This window comes from Neofelis nebulosa, chromosome 3, assembly GCF_028018385.1.
Source record: "Neofelis nebulosa isolate mNeoNeb1 chromosome 3, mNeoNeb1.pri, whole genome shotgun sequence".
In the NCBI taxonomy this organism is placed as follows: domain Eukaryota; kingdom Metazoa; phylum Chordata; class Mammalia; order Carnivora; family Felidae; genus Neofelis; species Neofelis nebulosa.
In genome coordinates, this window is record NC_080784.1 from 186,287,000 (window position 1) to 186,307,201 (window position 20,202).

Below are 20,202 nucleotides of genomic sequence, written 5' to 3' on the forward strand. Positions count from 1 at the left end.
GACGCCTGGGATATGAAAAGGGCCACAGCAGGCGCAAAGCTTCTGCCAAATTGGGGTGGGGACAGGGACAGCGGAAGGATGAGGAAGCAGCTGGGGGCCACCATGAGAGGTTGCAGAAACGGGGGTGAACCCCAGAGAACTGAAGGTTAATATCCCTGCTGCAACCATGTTGACCAGGTCTTTCCTAAGAAGAAGATTGAATCAGATGCATTTAGCAAGTGCTTCCTCCGTTAGGCACAATTACAGCAGCAGAAGCTCCGGAGAGCAGGTGAATTTGTCTCTCTGAGCCTCAGTTTCTCCAGCTGCAAAATGAAGATAAAGACAGAAGTCAGGTGTTGGAGGAAGCAGGATGTCCAGGCTGAGTTATCCCTGGGGCTGACACAAAGGAAGACACAGTTACTGTCGCACCATCCCCCTGAGTGTTCCAGAGTGTGTTCCGGGGAGGGAGGGGAAGCCCCAGGCATTCAGCGTGGTGAGGGACCTTTGGGGGAACCACAGCTTAGCAAGCAGCAGTCCAGAGCTTGGGGCCACCAGGGCCAGGTTCCTGAGTACTCCGTGGCCCCAAGCGAGTGGGAAGGAGAGGGGGACTCTGAAGTTCAGAGGGGCAGAAAGAGGAAGAGAGAGGAGGTGGGGGGGCGGGGGGCGGTGAGGAGAAGGCGGAACAGAGAGGAGGCAGATCTGGGGAGAGGAAGAGGTGGGCAGTGGCCAGGCCCGCAGGCGGGTCCTCTGGGCCTCTTCCTTAGCAGCAGAAGCATCGGGGCCCTCAGGTCGAGCCCAGTCCCTGATGGATTGGAGCACTGCTGGTTCTCCCGAGGGGAGAGCTAAGGCTCTTTCCACCTGCCACGTGCATGGCCAGGGCTGGGTATTTTGGGTAATTGGGCACCAACCCCATCAGGACAGCCCAGGAACTCCAGCAGACACTGCTAATTAAGACTGGGTTGCTGTCCCCCAAGAACCGGTTATTGGATTAGAAAAGAACAGGGGCCTAAAGGCCTTCAGAGGAGAGTGTACGTCCCAGGATTTCAGGGGCTGGAGAAGGCCCTCCATTCTTCCCCAGTTCTGCCCAGGCTTCATGGCTTCAATCTCTCAGGAAAATAAAGTGATATTCTCCTCTCTCAAGCCTTTGTTAAAATGCACCTCCTTGCCTCCTCTTAATCTCTTCTTGGGAGTCCTTGGGGGGAGGGGGGCGAGGGGAGGTCAGTGAGGGAAATGAGGTGAAGAGCTTTCAGGAGGGAAGCAGGTTCTATAGAGAGGGGAAGGTGGGAGGGGGAGGTCCGTTGTTACTTTGCCAACTTGAAGCCGAGAGGGCTAATGACAGAGATGTCTGACATGCAGCCCTAGATGGACTGGGGCCAGGCAGGTCCCAGTAACAAGGATCAGACAGGTAAGTGGCTAAGGCACAGGTACCCGTCCCAAGCACTGCCACTGAGCCCCCCACAGTGCTTCCCTTGCCTGACCCCAGGAGCAGCCATCACCTGCTCTGAGCATCAGCTCCTTCCGCCCCCTGTCCGAATTCAGAGAGCTTCCTAGTCTGACCAGAACCCAAACCAGAATGATACCTCTGTGCAGAGGCAACTCCTTAAATGGCTCCAACCCCCTTAAGAACTGTCTGTATCTTTCTCCCCGGATGACATCTTTCCGGGGAGAACCTTCTTTGCAAATTCATGGTTTCCTATTTCCCCATCTCCCACTCCCCTTATAATTCAGGAGGCTGCAAGGCCGTGTGGCCCTTCCTGAGCCTTTCCCATTTTGCTCTGCCCTGCTGCCCCAGTCCCGTGTTAAATGTTTGTAACTTCAGAAACAAATCTAAGAGGCCGTGGGGAAGTGCTAGGTTGTCAACTTCTGAAAATGCGGATGGAGTTTCCTCCTCCCTGCTCCTCCAACCTGCAAACCTCTGACTTCTACAGTTTCCCTTCATCACACCTTGCGCCCTCCCTCCGCTGGCCTTAGGCTTTGTTTATTATCCCTTTAGGTTACATCCCCCTTTAAGAGAGAAAAAGAAAGTCTGATATGGAGAACAAAGAAAGTTACAGCCTTTTAAAGTACTTTTATGGAGGCTTTTCATGAACTTTACGAAGAGAGTAAAAAACAAGTGTGAAAGGATTTTTCAAGGAAGGAACATGCTTTTGCAATTTGCTGGAAGTTTTCCCTTGTGTTCCAGAAAAGCAGCCTCCCCATTACTCACCAGGGAGGCACGCGGGCCAGGGAGGAAAGGGGTTCAGCGAATAAAAACAGGCCTTCCCCCCCATCCATGTGCAAACAACACTTAATAATCAAATTGAAAAAACACACAAATGAAATTAAAACGTTTTCCAAGTGGGCTGCAGCCCTGAGGCCAGACTTCATGGGGCCGTGGCTGGGCGAATTTGTATCTTTGCCTTAATTGGGCTCCAGGCAAAGTGGCTGTGGGGAAAGCCAGATTCTGGTGTCAACAGGAGGGTAGGACACAGCCACTGGTGGCAGGGAGGCAGGCTGGGGGCCAGCACCCCAACCCTTTGTGTTTCTTCTCCTGTTTGCAGAGAGCCCCCACTTGCCCCCGGAGCTGTACTAGGTTACTCACTCACTCTTTCGTTCGCTCGGTCCCAGCGGCATATGGACTTACTATCTTTTCTCCAATCTTAAAACAAAGACAAGGAAAAAAAAAAAAAACCCAAAGCCAAAACTTCTCTTGACCTCACTTCCCCTTTGGGTGTGAACCCACCTCTCAGCTCCCGTTTTAGTTGTCGGTTCTCCAGTGTCTAGTTATTCCCTTTCTAATCAATCTCTCCTGCACTCCCTGGGCTGGGGCTTTTGCCCGCCTCGCCCCTTCAGAACTGCCCTGCTGAGATCAAGGTCAGCTGTCCCTCCGTGTGAGTAAACCAGGTCTCAGGCCTCATCCCTGACCCACCAGCACAGAGGACCAATAGCTCCTCCCGGAGTCACTGTTCTTTCTCGCTTGGTTTCACTCCACCACTTTCTCTGGGTTCTCTCTTCCGTGCTGGCCAGTCCTTCAGAACCGCCTTCGTTGGTCCCTGCTTTTCTCCTGACCTCTCGCCTCGGAGCACCCCAGCGTGCACTCCTTGAACCTTCTCTTTACCCTCATTTCCTTGGTGATCTCATTCAATCTCATGGCTTTGGAAGTATTGCATATGCTGGTGACTCCCACATTTTTATCTCCTTTCCTAGCTTCTCCCCTGGATTTCAGACTAGTGTATCCGACAGCCTACCCAACAAAACTCCACTTGGATATCAAATAGACATTTCAACCTTGGCATACTGAAGATCGAGTCAAGTCCAAGGTCTTACAATGACCCTCCTTGAAACTTTCCTGTAGCCTCATTGGGCTCCTTGCCATTCCTTGAAAAAGCTAGACAGACTCTGACCAAATAGGCTGCAGAGTGGACAGGGCTATGCCTGTGAGGTACAGTAGGTCACGATGAGGACTTTGGACTATAGCTAAGAGGACCTGATCAGATCTGAGTAGTTTGTTCTCAAGGCAATCACTCAGACCGCAATGCAAGGAACAGACCAGAGGGAACGAGAGCAGATGTACAAGCCTAAATAGGAGACAGGTAAGAATGGATGGTGCCATCCCAAACTGCTCATCACCTTTTCCTAACACCTGCTCTAGTTTTGCTCATCCAGCCACATAATTATCTAGGTGCCAAGTCAAGAGCCACCACCTTAATTCAGGGCCTCACGATTGCTGCAGTGCTGTCCTACCGGCCAGCTCTCTCTACTGTGTCTTCATTGTGGAGGGGATGGGCTTCTCTTTCCCTCTTGCTTCTCTTCCCCTTCTCCACCCTGACTTTCTGGAGTTGTCAACCCCAAAGTAAGGGAATTGAATATCGCAATGTAACTTAGAAGGCCCCCTATGCCACATGTAGGTGCTGAAACTCCACGAGCCGATTTACTTTTACACCTGGAAACATACCAGAAATGCTGTTGTTGTTGTTTTTGAGACATTCCAATATCAGAACAGATGTCCATCTTCATTTTGTATTCCTCCTCTTCAACCCACAAGACCCCAGGCCCTGTCTGTTCCCCATCTGGCAGTTGGACTGGTGAAGGTAGTGACTGACACCCAGGGAGAGGCCTGCTGTGGAGTGCAGTGGCAATGGCGGGAGAAAGAAACTAAAAGTTCATAGGATAGCAAGGGGTCGGGAAAGGATCCCAGGAGGAGATTCTCTGGTTCTCTTTGCTGGCCAAAGGGCAGCTGTAGGATCAGTCCTGAAGGGGAGCAAAGTTTTCCACCTCAAAATACACCTCTTTGGCAAAAAGATTATTTTAGACTGATAATTTTGAAGAAACAGCAGACATAGGAGAAACTCTAAAAACTGAGGAGAAGTTCGCCTTTTGTAAGAAACATTTACATCTGACTCTTGAACAACACGAGTTTGAACATCCTGCTTAGAGGAGGATTTTTTGATAAAGTATAGTACTGTAAATGTATATTTTCCTCCTTGTGATTTTCTTCATAACGTTTTCTTCTCCCTAGCTTATTTATTGTAAGAATATAGTATATACTACATACAACATATAAAATATGTGCTAATTGACTATTTATGTTATTGGTTACTTCAGCAGTAGGATTTTAGTGGTGTTTTGGGGGAATCAAAACTCTGTGGATTCTTGCCTGCACAGGGGTCGGCACCCCTACCTGCATTGCACAACTATCCCTTTGGAAGAGTGTCTCCTTCTCTGTACCAGGAAGAGAAGGATAACTAAATCTCTAGAATTTATCAGTGGAGAAAGCATGGACTTACATCTACATAATAACCATACCTTGGTTTCTTGCACTTTGCCTAATAACCTCTCACAACTGGTTTTCCCTCCATCCTCACGTCATCTTTTGTCTTTAGCTGGAGATGCTTATTTAAGGTGGTGGCTTGGGCCACTTTGGGGAGTTAATTCAGTTTTCCTGGATACCTATCATGTATATAGGAGGCATACATGTTACTAAGTTTCTGTTTGCTTCTCTCCTGTCTTTTATTACAGGAGGAGTCTCAGCCAAGAACCTAGAAGAGTAGAGAGAAAATGATTTTTCCTCCCCTACAGCCCCAATGTTTTAGAGGCTAATGTGACATGGTTGGAGTTAAGTTTTCCAAGTAGCCCACTCAAACCCCCTCAACACACTCCAGACTCAAAGTGGGCCAGACTATATCACTTGAACTTTATCAGAAAGTAAATGAACTTTCTTCAAAGTTATACACACATTTGTGTGCATGTGCTTCCTGGTTGAAGGGTGGGAACATACCCCCAACATTCCTTCTTCTCAAACATGAACAGATACTTGGACTCCTCCAGCATGGTGGACAAAAGGCTAAGTGGATGAATGAATGGATGAATATATGAATACTATGCATTGTGGGATATACCATCATTCAAGGCAAGTGAGATGCTTCCTCCTTTCTGAGAGTCAGATCATAGTCAAGGAAAAGGTCAAGAGTATATAATAGGATATTTGAGAAGGAAAGATAGAACTGACAGGGAGGGAGCAGAGCCAAGAAAATGCGGAAAAGGAGGGTGGCTGGATAACTAAGACCCACCTTTTAGGTTTCCCATGGCTTTACTATAATTACTCAATTCCAGACCGGTAGAGGAGTAGCTCTTCAAAGAGCTGAGAAATTTTTTTTTAAATATGAAGCTGAGTTCATTCCAACTGTAAAGCATTCTGCTCCTCTGGTCCTCAGCCTTGGGCACAAGTAGAAATGTACGTGCCAGGTTGAAAGTGTAAAGGAAAGTTCAGCTGGCTTGAGCCTTCACATTAAGTCTATCTACGTAGATGAGTAACAGAGTCAAGAGAGGTTGCCTTTCAAATGTTTAACCATGGTGAGTCACCTCCACAGAGACCTCAAGGACATAAGGATGCCGTAGCCACTAGAAAGTACTTTAAGGTCACATCTTGGCGTTGGATCTTTCCTTGGAACAAGTGGACAATAAAAGTCAACATTGACTAATATTCCTTGAGTCCCCAAAGAGCCTGGGCCTGAAGAACCCAAAGGTAGTCCTTAAAATATCTGTCCTTGAATATTTATGGGGCTCTGACAATGGGCTCCATGATGTATGGAGGAGAGAGATGAACAAGATAGGCTCCCTCCTTCATTATAGTTTAGTAAGGCAGACAGACAATGACAAAAATAATTGTGATTCAGTGAAGGAAGAACTATAAGAGAGCATAGTTTGTGGGACTGAGGGAGTACAGAGGAGAGTGTGGCCACCTCTCCTTGTTTATTGGAGAGAAACTTTTGAAACGAATCTTGATGGCTGAATAGGAATTCTCCAGAAAGAGGGTGTAAAAGATACGTCTGGGTTGATTCACCAGCCAGAAGGAGCATGTTATATAAAAAGATATGGGGAGAACAAGAAATGAAAGCAGGATTTGGGCAGCTACTTGCATGCCAATGCTCACAACAGTGTTCTTCACAGCAGTCAAAAGATGGAAACTTCCCAGGAGTCCACTGACAGATGTTAGGATAAGCAAAATGTGGTATGAACATACAATGGAATATTAATTAGCCTTAAAAAAGAATGAAATTCTGGGGCACCTGGGTGGCTCAGTCGGTTAAGCGCCTGACTCTTGATTTTGGCTCAGGTCATGATCTCACAGTTCATGGGATCAAGCCCCGTGTTGGGCTCTGCATTGACAGCACAGAGCCTGCTTGGGATTCTCTCTCTCTCTCTCTCTCTCTCTCTCTCCCCCCCTCTGCCCCTCCTTCCCATCTCTCAAAATAAAAACATTAAAAAAAAGGAAGTAAATTCTGACACATGCTATAACATGGATGAACCTTGAAGACATTATGCCATGTGAAAAAAACCAGACACAGAAGAACACACATTGCATGATTCCACTAATATGAGGTACCAAGAATAATCAATATATAGAGACAGAAGGTGGCATGGTGGTTACCAGAGATTGGAGGAGGAGAGGGAGGTGGGGGGATCATTGTTTAATGAGGACAGAGTTTGAGTTTGGGATGATGCAATGTTCTGGAGATGGACGGTGGTGAGGGTTCTACAATAATGTAAATGTACTTAATTAATATCACTGAACTGCACACTTTAAAGTCGCTAAAATGGTAACTTCTACGTTATCTAGGCATTACTACAGTTTTTTTTAATTGGCAAGAGAAAAAGACGTGGGAAAAGGAGTGATCTTGGTGTATTTGGAGAAAGGCAACACATAGGTGTGACTGAAGCTTCAGGTAGGATGAGAGACTGATGAGCCAAAATTAGTCCAGGTAATGAAAAGTTCTGTACCTGAGTAGATGGGACTCCACATCAGGTGAACAGAAAGTACACAGAGCTGGGAAGCAGGAAAGTACCACGGTGTTTTAGGAAAGTTCTAGCCGTCGCAGAAGAAAGACCAGAAGTGAAAGGCTAACTAAGAGGCACTGCAGGAGTCTCTATGAGATCGGAGGGGAGCAGGAACTTGCCATGGAAACAAAGAGGGAGTCAGAAGATGAAGTCGAAGTGATGAAAACGCACATCTTTGGAACTGAGCGTGAGGCTGAAGGAGAATGGGAAGCTGAGGACGTTCCTGAGGCTTCTGGTCTGAGACGGAGGGGGCAGTGGGACCAGCCACCAACTTAAGGATTTCAGGAAGGAAGGGTATTTTATGGGGAAGAATACAAATTTGCTTTGAGGCATATTTAAGTTTAAAATGCACTTGTGTACTATGCATGTGATTATACAGTGTCTTTTATTTGTCTCCATTCCTTTCACTGCGCTCTTGTCTCTCCAGCTAGCCGTTTAAACACACAGTTCGGGTGCATTCGTTCATTCATCCATGCAGCGTTCATGGAGCCCGTCCACATCACTTGTAGCACTTTTTGATCTTCAACTCCACCCCAGTGTCAAGAACAAAAGTGAAGCTAGGAGTGGAACACAGGTGTTCTGCTCATCCTTTTCATTCTACAATAACTTCTGCCCCCAAAAGAAAATGAGGCAAGTGGGTAACAAGTCTCTCTCTATGCTTGCGTTTCTTTTAAATTCTCGCAACCACCAAGGGGCGCCTGGGTGGCTCAGTCAGTTAAGCATCCGACTTCAGCTCAGGTCATGATCTCAAGATATGTGAGTTCGAGCCCCGCGTCGGCTCTGTGCTGACAGCTCAGAGCGTGGATCCTGCTTCGGATTCTGTGTCTCCCTCTCTCTCTGCTCCCACTTGGTCTCTCTATCTCTCAAAAGTAAATACACATTTAAAAAAAATTTTTTTTTAATTCTCATAACCACCCTCTGCAGTCTCCTGACTGCTATACTTTTTTGCCGAGGGAAGGATGATAAAAGAACGGCAGGAAACCTTTGAGGGTTAGGGCTAAGTTCATTATGATTGTCATTATTGTGCAACAGGCATATACGTAAGTCAAAACTTAACAAATTAAACATTTTAAATGTGTGCAGTTCAGGGGCGCCTGGGTGGCTCAGTCGGTTGAGCATCCGACTTCGGCTCAGGTCATCATCTCGCGGTGAGTGAGTTCGGGCTCCGCGTCGGGCTCTGTGCTGACAGCTCGGAGCCTGGAGCCTGTTTCAGATTCTGTGTCTCCCTCTCTCTCTGACCCTCATGCTCTGTCTCTCTCTGTCTCAAAAATAAATAAACGTTAAAAAAATTTTTTTTAAAAATAAATAAAATAAATGTGTGCAGTTCATTGTCCTATAATTATACCTCAGTCAAGCTGTTTTATAAAAGTTTGGGTCAATAACAACAAAGTGACTTTTGAGAAGGTGTCAATGGTTGAAAACTAATTTTGTTATGAAAAACAAACAAAAGTGTGCCTTTTTGTGTTTCTTTCATTTCTTTTCTTACTGCTTTAACTTGTTTCCCATTTTTTTTATTTACCACTTTTTTCCCTCCTGTCTTTTCCAGAACTGCTTTGGTTCACCTAGAGCAATTCTATTTGTTTATTTGCGTGTTTCAGGTATAATCTATATAGGTCGAATTTACCCTTTTTAGTGTACATTCCATTGTGTTTGGACAAGCACACACACGTGTGACCCGCCACCCCAATCAAGACAGAGAACATGTCCATCCCTTCCAAATTCCCTTGTGCCCCTTGGAAGTCAATTCCCTCCCCTTGGCTAGCTTCTGGAAACCACCGTTGTATTTTCTTTCTGTACTGTGTAGCCTTTTCTGGAATGTCATATAAATGGAATTATACAGCCTGTAGCCTTTGGAGTTGGCTTCTTTCGCTTGGCACAGGGTTTCTCAATCTCAGCACTTTGATGTTGGGACTGGATCCCTTTGTTGTGGAGGCTGCCCTGTGCTCTGTACCAAGTTTAGGAGCATCCAGGCCTCTGCCCACTGGATGGCATCGTTATCCAGTGGCGCCTCCCTCCCTAAATGCCACAACCAAAACTGTCTTCAGATATGGCCAGATGTCCCTTGTGGGGGGCAGAATCGCCCCTGGGTGAGGACCACTGACCTAGCGCAACGCATCCGAGATCACCCGTGCTGGTTCCTGTATCAGTGTGATTCTTGTTACGTACACAGTTGTAACTCCTACCACGTAAGGTCTGTGCAAAATGCAACAATGCCGAACAAATCCAAAAAGCTGAATGGACATGGACCAGCAACCATGGGTGGAACAGGCCTCTCTGGGCCCAAGAATGGGCTGGTATAAAGATGGCAGTTTCATTTTCCCCGGAAGACATTTCTTCCTCTAGACAAAGACCTCAGCTATGGCACCAGCTGCTTTCAATCTGAAAGAGCAGCACTGGCCAAAATATCTACTGCCACTGAACTTCCCATGAAGTAACCACACTCAGGTGTCGACAGCTGAGAAGGTGGCAGAGCATCAGGGACTGTGAGGGGCAGTGTCCTTCCTCCTGGGTGGGATGGGCTTCTTGGTCTATCTCTTGGCGTCTCATGAACAAAGCAGGGATTATAACGCTAGCAGGACGGTTGGCACTGCTACGGGGAAGAGCCAGGAAATGCAGGAAGAAGGCGAGTCCAGCCTTCTGCAAGTGGCTGGGCGGGCACAGCCATCTTACCACTCTGGTTTCCACTGTTGGCTTGTTGGCTCAGCCGTGCATACTTCTTGCCGTCTGTCCACTAACGGCCTGCACCCACTTAATTGCGTGTGACCACACATCTGCTGTGTGGTGAGCAGCAGTCATTGCGCTTAAGGGGTGGCGGAGGGCTCTCAGCAGGGAAATGTTCTCCAACATTCTGGAGCAGGGAATGGCGAGCTAAAAATGCCCTGTGCTTGGCCAGACATAGTGCATTTGGGATTCGTGCTGATTGCACGGAGACACTGAAGTTTTTGTTTGGAACAAAAACCCTTTAAGGGGAAGCATTAGAAGACTGGGCCTTTGCATTTTTGTTTGGAAAAAACACTGTTTATAATAATAGCAATCCCATGATCTTGCAAAGCCGCATTTGTTGACTGATTAAGTAAATAAGTGAATAAATTTAGTATACAGCTGGCCCCAGGCAAAATGGGGAAAGAGGTAAAGCTGGTGATGGGTACTTCCAGACTCTTTTCAGGAGCCCTTTTCTTGCAAACTTTAACAAACTCCACAAATATTGAGCGAGCAACTCCCTTGTTGTAGGCTCTGTGCTGGGTGGTAAGAGGAAGGAATGGGATACGTACACCAAATCATCACATCGTAAACTTTAAATATTATAATTATGTCTATTCTATCTTGATAAAGCAGCGGGGGGTGGGGGAAAGAATGCAGGAAAGATGAAACACAGGCTTCCCCCTCAAGTAGCTCACATTTGTGTCATGTGGACAGCTGGGAACAGCTGGACCGCCGTGTGGCCGAATGGACGTTACAGGCACAGGGGATCTCCTGCTCTTTGCCATCATGCTCTGCTGTCTCAGGTCGCACGGCTGAGACTTTTAACTCTCAGATGCTGAATCCCAGATTCGTTCAGTCAACAAATATTATGTGTCACATACCATTCTAGGTATTGGGTATATAGCATTGAACAACAACAAAAAAAAGCAAAACAAACAAAAAGGATAAAATCTGTCTTCAGGAGTCTTATAGTCTAGTGGGGAGAGGCCCATAACACCAATTTGCACAATTCAATAAGTGAATTGCATGGTAGATTATACAGAGAAACAAAGGGCAAGCGAGAGACGTAGGAGGACTGGGCTGTACTTCTATCCACCAGGGCAGTAAGGGAGGGCCTCCTACTCCAACAAATTCTATAGAGAGTGGGAAGATCAGATATCTCTGGAAAAAGCATCCCAGACAGAGAAATCGACAAGTTGAAAGATCCTGTGGTAAAAGCATGGCATTGGAGTGACATTAAGGGGACCAGTTTACGTGTGGTGGTGAAATGGCAGCAGGGGACAAGGTCTGGGTGTGGGGCATCAGATGAGGAAGGTCTTGTAGGCTACAGTGAAGGATTTACCTTTCATTCCATGTGTGATGATATGTGCTGTGGTCTGAGTGCTTGTGTCCCCCCCAAGTTCATATGTTGAAATCCTGATGCCCAATATGATATCAGGAGGTGGGGCCTTTGGGACATGACTATCCCATGAGAGCAGAGACCTCATCAATGGGATTGGTGTCCTTGTAAAAGAGACCCCATAGAGTCTCCTCAGAGACTCCCCACCTCTTCTACCACATGAGGATACAATAAGAAGCTTGTGACCCAGAAGAGGGTCCTCCTCTGACTATGGCTAGCACCCTGATATTCCACTCCCAGCTTTCAGAACTTTGAGAAATACATTTCTGGGGTTTATAAACCATGCAGTCTATAATATTTGTTACAGCAGCCTAAAGAGACTAAGACAGTAAGCTACTGAAACATCTGGAGCGGAGGAATGGCATGCTACGACTTTTGTTAACAGGAGCTCACTCTGGCTGCTGCATCGAGAATAGACTGCAGGAGGAGAAGTGGATGAAGTTAGAATGCTCTTAAAGTAATTCAGAGGTGATGGATGGTGGCTTTGACCGTGGGAGGGGACCAGAAGCAACTGGATTTTATATATATTTTTAAGTAGTGCCATTGGATTTGTTGGCAGATGTAAGTTGGGAAAGAAAGAGAAGAATCAAAGTTGATGCCAAGATCTTTGGTCTGAGCAACTGGAAAAACAGAATTTCCATTTACTGAGAAGGGGAAAACCAGAGGAGAAGAAAGAGAGGAGGGTCAGGAGTTTCATTTTGGACACATGAAAGTTGTGAAGCTATCAGCCATACGAGAAGTGATGTCAAATGGACAGTTGGCTGTAAGTCTGATGTTCAGAGGAAAGGTCTAGGCTGCAGGTGCCAAACTGAGAGTCCTCAGGGCACAGGTCGTGGGAGTGTGGGTGAGACTTCTAGGAAGGAAGTACAGACAAGAGGAAAGACAAGCTCTGTGCACGCAACGCAGGAGCACGCCAACATCTGGAGTTTGGGGAGACGGACAAGGAGCAGTCAGGGATAGAAGACAAATTCTCTTGGAATTGGGGAGAAGAAAGGGATTCAAGAAAGAAGGGGTGAATGATGATGAATGGGGATGATGAAGAGGGATGATGGCAGGCCAAGCAAGGTGGGCTTTGGAAATTGACCTTTGCATTTTGCATCATTAAGGTCATTGTCAACTTGATAAGAGCAATTTGTGGAGTGGTGGGGACAAAATCCTGAATGGAGATGGTTCAGGAAGAATAGGGGGTTGGGGAGCCAGGCTGGCTCCATCAGTAGAAGGTGTGACTCTTGATCTTAGGGTCATGAGGTCGAGTCTCATGTTGGGACAGAGACAGACAACACTTGAGGGAAGTTCTGCTATGAAAGGATAAGAGAGACATGGGGTAGAGGTCAGAAGGAGATGTGTGAAAAGAGAGAGTTTGTTTAGAAGATGAAAGAAATTCTTGCATATATGTACACTGGTAAGATAACCCATGGAGGAGGGACACCAATGATGCAGAAACTGAATTTGTGAAGCCCTGACCTTAAGGCCGTACAATGGCATAATCCAAAATAATTATGTAGATTAGGTAGCAACACAGAAATACTTATGGTCTAATGCTCTGTGGGTAAAAAAAAGAAGTAACAAAATGGAATGCACATTTAAATGCAAATGGGTAAAATACAAGCACTTGAATAAAGATACAAGGAAAACACGCAGTGTGGGAATAGTTGCTTTGAAAGTAGCAATTATGGGAATTATGGGTAATATTTTTTCCTCCTTCAATTTCTAATCATTCTGTAACATGGCTTTGTTGGTATTACACAAAATTTTTTTAATGAATTGAATCAGTGTTTGCAACCTTGCACCATACGAACATGATAATTGGCATGGAGACATTCTGTGGATGAAATTTATAATGAATTTTTCGGGGGATTCTTTGATTTGTTCATTCGGTGAGTGTTTATTGAACACCTGCTATGTTCGGGTACCCAGGATAAAGTGGTGAAAAAGGCAGCTTGAGGTCCCAATCCTCCAGATCACTCAAGTTATCAGAAAGCAAAGGGAACAACAGCCCAGTCAGGCTGTAAAGGAGGGAGAGTGGGAGAGCCAGGACCACATTCACTCCCTGAAAAAAAACACTTCTCATTTACAGCAGCTGTGCTGCTCACACTTGCCCTTCAGTTACAGGAAACCCTGACCCAGAACTGGAAAGTCACCAACCACCACCTTTCACAGGGACCACTGCAACGACTGGTCTCCCTTCCTTCTTGGCTTCTCCCTACTGTCCAGATCTATGTTGCTGCTATGACTCTACAGGGTTGGCCTGCCTTGGCTGTGAGTCTTGGGTTGGCATCCCCCACACTTGCAGCTACAATGCAGCTTTGTGTGCACATGGAAAATTCCTTTCCCAAGGCTGTGCCCAATGCCAAAGTTTGCGTACTCAACTACAATGCTAAATCGCCTCCAGATCCCCAGGCTATATCATCTCCAGGGGCCATTCATCAGTACTCCTACCTTATAACAACAGCAGTCCTTGGAAAACAACATGGGAGCACGAAATAGCACACGGGTCATGACGGCTTTTAGATACTGCCTAAACTCAGTCCGGGGACCACGCGACAGGAGATGGCAGTCTTTGGTACTCAAAGGCACTAGAAAAGGTACTAGAAACCTTGGGAAAAAAACACTTGTTCAAGTCTTTTATGGAAAATAAGAAATAGTGCCAAGATGAGAATAACATACTGTTCATGTATATTGAGAGGCAACGTGGCAGGGGAAGCACATGGCCTTTGGTGTTAGATGGGCCCGTCTTAACATCTTGACCTAATCGCTTTCTTGCTGTGCTAGCTAGGGTCAGAGACAAAACCTCCGTGCACCTCAGTAACATGTAAATTAGAATAATGTTATTGTTTTCAGAAATAAAGGAATTAAGCATAAGGTAGGTGACATTTTGGAGATCCTTCATCAAAGATAATTAGGTTATTTCTCCTACACTCTTATGGTGTTGTGGTGGTAACAGTGTGAGTACACGCTTGTGCCTGCATGTGCATGTGTGTGCTGAGTGTGTGGTCCCAGCTTGAACCCAGGAACAAGTATGTTGAAAGGTGTTTGGGTGAAAGGAGAATGAGATGTCAGTTCAGTCAGATGTCCCCAGATGGGCAAAGGGGGAGTTAGCCTGGGACACTGTTTCCTGACCTGGTCCCGGAGATGTGAGCTGGAGGAGGTGCTGTAGAAAGACACCAAACAAGGTATTTTTACGAAGGGCTATGTGACAAGGAGAACTGCAGAGTGGACAGGACAAATCCCACTTCTGAGGGGGCTAGCGAGGTGCCATTGCATGGAGGTCTCAGAAGTGTTCAATACCCCATTACACACCAAGCATCTGGAGACTTGGGATGGCAGAAGGCAGCAGTTGGGGCAGGGGAGCATTCTCAGGGAGAAATCCACCCCTTCTCAATGGCTTTTGGACATCAGTGAGAAAGGGTGGACAGTTTTTCTTAAGTTCACCTGAGATACCCACAGGGAGGCAGAGAAATCGCATCCTGTTGAGGGACACAGGAGTCTTGCTTTACTAAGTAGGGGTAATAGGCAGGCTATGGCTGTAAATGTGCTCCAGGAGCTGGTCCTGGGCCTCGTTACCCTGGATTCATTCCTTGCCTTTCTCCTGCTCTGCTCTGTGTTGCCAGGGGTTGCCCTTGTAGGGTCTATTTGTAAGGCCCCTTGTTATGGACTGAATGTTTGTGTCCCCCTCAAGTTTATATGTTGGGATTCTAACCTCCAAGGTGATGGTATTTGGAGGTGGGGCCTTGTGAATGGGACTAGTGCCCTTATAAAAGAGATTCCAGAGAGTTCTCTTGCCCCTTCCACCATTTGAGGGCACAGGGAGAAGACAGCATCTATGAACCAGGAAGTGGGCTCTCACCAGACTCCAGATCTGTTGGTGCCTTGATCTTGGACTTCCCAGCCTTCAGAATGGTGAGAAATAAATGTCTGTTGTTTAATCCACCCAGTCTATGGTATTGTTGTTACAGCGGCCCAAACCAACTAAGATCCCCTGTAGCAGCGAGCTTGTGGCCAGGTTCATCCAAAGAGGGGCATTAGCAGGAAGTGGAGGGTTGAGTGGACAGAAGAAGGCAGTGTCTAGGGAACTTCTTTGGCAATGACTCTGTCTTTTCTCTTACTCCAGCTCATGCCAAACAAGACCTTCATAGCTCTGGCTTGTACCAGGTCACCCTGCTTCTGGGGCTTCATAACGTGGCCTCGTCTCTTGCCTCCCCAGCCTTGAGGTAGCAGTGACTTCCTGAGGTTGCTCATCCCTGGGTTGCCTCATTATCCCCTGTTTGGTTCACCCTTCCTCCATCACCGGTATAACCAATTCCCTCTGTTGTTGAATCTGGACACGGTTCCTGTTTTCCTGTTTAGACTCTGTGACTACCCCACCATCTTTCCCATAGGCTGGGGAGGCCTAAAGATATAGAAGGGTATATGTCTTTTATATGACGAGGACATCGTAAAATTTTATGAGATGCTAAAAATGACGCCCAGTTGAGTTATTTGAGTCTTACTAATCCAAGCGTCTCTCTACCCCAGCACCCCCAGGAAATAGCAGGCTTGTTCCAAAAACCCAGTAAGATGATTCTCTGGTCTTTCTTCCCTCAGCTTGAGCTCATATAGACCGACTTGCATGATTTGCATCCTACTGAGGTTAGGGCATTTGATTCCATTTCAGATTTACTTCCTTCTGTGGGTAGACAGTTACAGTAATGGCTCCCAGTGGAGCCAGGGTTCCCTCCCTACATCCACACCCTGGTGTCATCCCCTCCCACACTGACTCGGAGCTTGGCCATGCAACTTGCTTTTGCTGATGGGACAGCAAATGTAACATAAGCAGAGTCTGGAAAAATGATTGTGCATTGAGCCTTTTCCTCTCTCTTGCTGCTTTTGGAACCCAGCCACCATGTGACGAAGCTGAGACCGATCTCTGGGGATGCAGGGCCCAGCTAACAGGCAGTAGCAATTGCTAGAAAAGTAAGTACGGCCATCTTAGACTACCTACCCCATTTTGAGCTGCCAAATGACTGTAGCCAGATGCCCCTAGGTGAGATGAGCAGAAGAATCACCCAACTGAGCCTAGACCAAACTGCTGACCTCCAGAACCATGAGTAAATAAAACGATGGTTGTGCATAGCCCCTGAGGTTGGGGTGGTATGTTACACAGCAAAGGCTAACTTGTGCAATCCCCTTTCTGCCTTTGGTTTTTTTCTACCAACTCGCCAGTACCTTCTTCCAGTTAAGCAACTCTTCTGGAACCCTCTGCCCCTCACAGGCACCTCAGCTTACCAGAAGCAAACTCTCCCTCCACCGACGGCCATCCCTGTGCTGCTTCCCCTCAAGAGTTAAGCCCTAACTTCACCGCATGCAAAATTTCCTTTCAAAAAAAAAAATTTTTTTTTTTTTTTGGAAAAAAATGTGGTTTTGCTTCCAAATGATGTTCCAAAGCTCTCTGGCTCACCAAGGAGTAATCCCTCGGCTGGAAAACGCAGCGATGCCGCTATTTTAGTATGGCATCAGGCCTCTGGCTTCTTCATGCTGACATGGCTGCCGATGCTTCTTCACGGAAAACTAAATCAACTGCCTAAGATACAGAGGCTTGTCCCACAGGGATATTTCAGAAAAGGGAGGCCCTCGCCTTCTTTCCATTCTGCCTCTTTCTGCCCAACTCCTCAGCCCCCCGGCCAAAGATGGATCTTCTTCCTCTGGAGCAATGAACTTCTAACCTGCTTAAGTGGAGACCCATCTGTTGTCCCTGACCCTCTGGCCTCCCCCCCACACTCGTCCTAATTGTTCTCTGATGAAAGCTGAACGTAAGCCTATGTAACACTGCAAAAATGCACGGCTGGCCGACCAAACATTAACAAGAGAGACAGCTATGAGAAAACAACATGCCTGTTTGCTCGGCCTCCCTTTCTGCCGGCAGACTAATTCTGGAAACTTTCCCACTCTCCAAGGGAAGAGGTGCTTTGCTAATCCTGCCAAGTGTCAAAATGGATGGTGTTTGAACAGCTTCCTCTGGCTGGTGCTATTTTTCAGGCTATCCCTTGATAGAAACTCTTACGGATTCAGTGCAGAAAACACCCCCCGCCCCCCACGCCTGGATCTGTACAGGGGGGTGGGGGTGAGGGCTGAGGAGGTGTCACTTCTTATGGAACTGGTTACCTTTTCTGGAGCACTGCTGTTCCCTGGAAGAAGATTAGGTGGGCAGAGGCCACTGAGGAGAAACAGAAGCTCCAGAGGCCACCTCGGGGACTGGAGATGACTCATCAGCCACAAGGAAAGGGAGCAGGGCTTGGAGTAAGACCAGCAAGTTTAGGGCCCAGGCCAGTGGTCTAAATGTCAGCTGAGACCACCCCTTGGGGAACGCGTTCAGGACCCAACATTCCTAGGCCTCACCAGCCTGGGCCAAAGAAGATTTGTGATGGCAGGAACGGATCTGGCATCACTTGTTTCTCTCCCTCTACCCAAAATTCCAGGAGCGCTCCTTTCTGGTCTCATGTCTTCAGGGGAAACTCTCCTTGGGCCGTTCCCAGCTAACTCATCCTTGGAATCTGCTGATCTACCTCTCCTTCCTTTGTGGCCCCATCGTGTCCCAGACATTCTCTCACGGAGAACTTTGACACTTGATTACACTTACTTGTCTGCAGGTTTGTCTCCTTTTAGTGGACTCTGGCCTCCCACAGAGAGGGGACACGTCGTATTTACTCCAAGTCCCCAGCTACCCACCCAGTGTGTGTACTCAGTAGACACTCGGTAAATATCCTCATTTTCCGTTTAACTCAGAGAAAGTAGCATCGCCCAACAAGTGGGTGCCTGAGCCTGGATTTGGACCCAAGTTGGTCGTAATCTAAAGCCTGTGTCATACACTAATTCCACCTGGTCTCCCGTTAGTGATCCCTGCCCATATCTCTCTCTCTCTCTCTCTCTCTCTCTCTCTCTCTCTCTCACACACACACACACACACACACACACATGCCTGCACATGCACACATGCCCCAAGACAGGACGGGTAGAATTACAGAGCGTCGGAGATGGAGGGGATCTAAGGCATCATGGAAACCCACTCAATTATTTAACAAATAAGGAAACTGAGGCCAAAGAAATGAAATCATTTGTGTGAGTCGATATGATTTAAGCCAACGTTAGAATGTAGTCCAGGGCGACTCCTGGTGATAATCATATTCAACTCGTCAATTTATATAAGAGCCTCATAGTTTAACTCACAGCCTCGTGGAAGATACATAGGCAAGCGATACACAGTTCCTGCCTGCTGAGAGATTTCAGTGCCGTCCGGAGAGAAATACAAGCATAGCTATAAATCCAGGGTAGGACATGAAGAATTCAAAGAGGTTCAGGCCCTCGGAGAAGGGAGAGCCCACATCGACTGAGCAGAGGCAGGAAAGCCTCACACAGGAGATGATATACCGAGATGTGCCTTGCAAAAGAGGCTAGATGGTGGGAAAGCCCAGGCCAGCGCACAGCACATGTGTCAGTGTGGAGGTGGGAAAGCGTGTCCTGTGTATCAGAAGAATGGTAACTCTCCGATCTGCCCCAGGTGTGGGCTCTGCCTAAAGGGGCAGAATGGAGGTGGGGCTGCAGGGGGTGGGGGGACAGGGCGTGCTTTGGGGTGATGAGAGCAGGTAGGATACAAAAACCTCTTCACCTCGTGTCTCAGAGGAGAGATGATGCTGACAAGCGCATCTGGGGGAAGGAGCAAAAGGGACAGAGACCTGGGATTTATAGAACAGTAAGAGAAAAAGAAAAGCTAAGTAATTTGGACCTGATGAGAACAGAGTTCTTTAGGCTGCAAGAGAGGGAAAGGGGGATCCCGCTCTAAGCACTCACAGGCTTTTCCCTTCTGGTTCCCACTCTCCCAGGTCTACCCTAGATATCCGTCTGCCTGTAGGAGGAGGCACAGTTGCACAGGGGTCGGGTGGGGGGGTGGTAGTGGGGTCGGGAAACCTGTGCGTGCAGATTCACATTGACTTGGGAAGGAATTCTAAGAGAGATACCCAGGTAATGGTTCGTTTGGGTCATTCAAAATAGGATTCTGCAGAAAGTTCTAACCTTTAGCAGCCAGACTATTATCTTGAGAAGGGATTTTCCAAATTCTTCCTCCTCCCTCAGTATCTCCAGACAAAGCCTAGAGCTCAGAGTCCTTCCCCTTGCAGAGTAAGATACCAAAGCCGGTTGGTTCGGGCCTACAAGAGTTAGAAAGGAGGAAATCGAAGTAAAGGGAAAGCCCACCCTTTTCCTGTACCTGAAAATCTTTTTAAAAGAGGAGGAAGGGGACAGAGTGTGAATAGCCAAGCAGTCAGCACAATGGCCCTGTTGTTCCCATCCCTAGGCCTGAAGATGGAGGAGATGTGAGAGGTGCCACCCTTGGGACTGGGTGGAAGCCACTTCAGAAGGCACCCCACTAGGACCCAGGGCACAGCCACAGAAAAGGAGCTTCATGTGGTCAGCCTGGGGGAGGCCTGAAGTTCAGCTTCCCTGGGCACATCTTCAGTCCCACGGGGGGCAGACGCCAAGGTGGGAGACGATGGGCTCCCCAACGGGGCTGCTGTTGTGATACAGCCATGTCTGAGGAGTGGACCTCGGGGGGAACAGACTGGAGAACCAATGGAAAGAGCTTAGGGTGGCTGCCCAGCTGAGGCCAAGGCACCAATCTGTCACCAGAACATTGCCTGGGCTGGAAAAGCAAGCCACACTTTCAGTACTGGAGTCCAGGAGGTCAAGTATGACCCAGGCAAAACAAAAAACAAACGAACAAAAAAAACCTTCTCCTGAAGACCAGTGCACAGTGCACATCCCAGGGCTTCTGT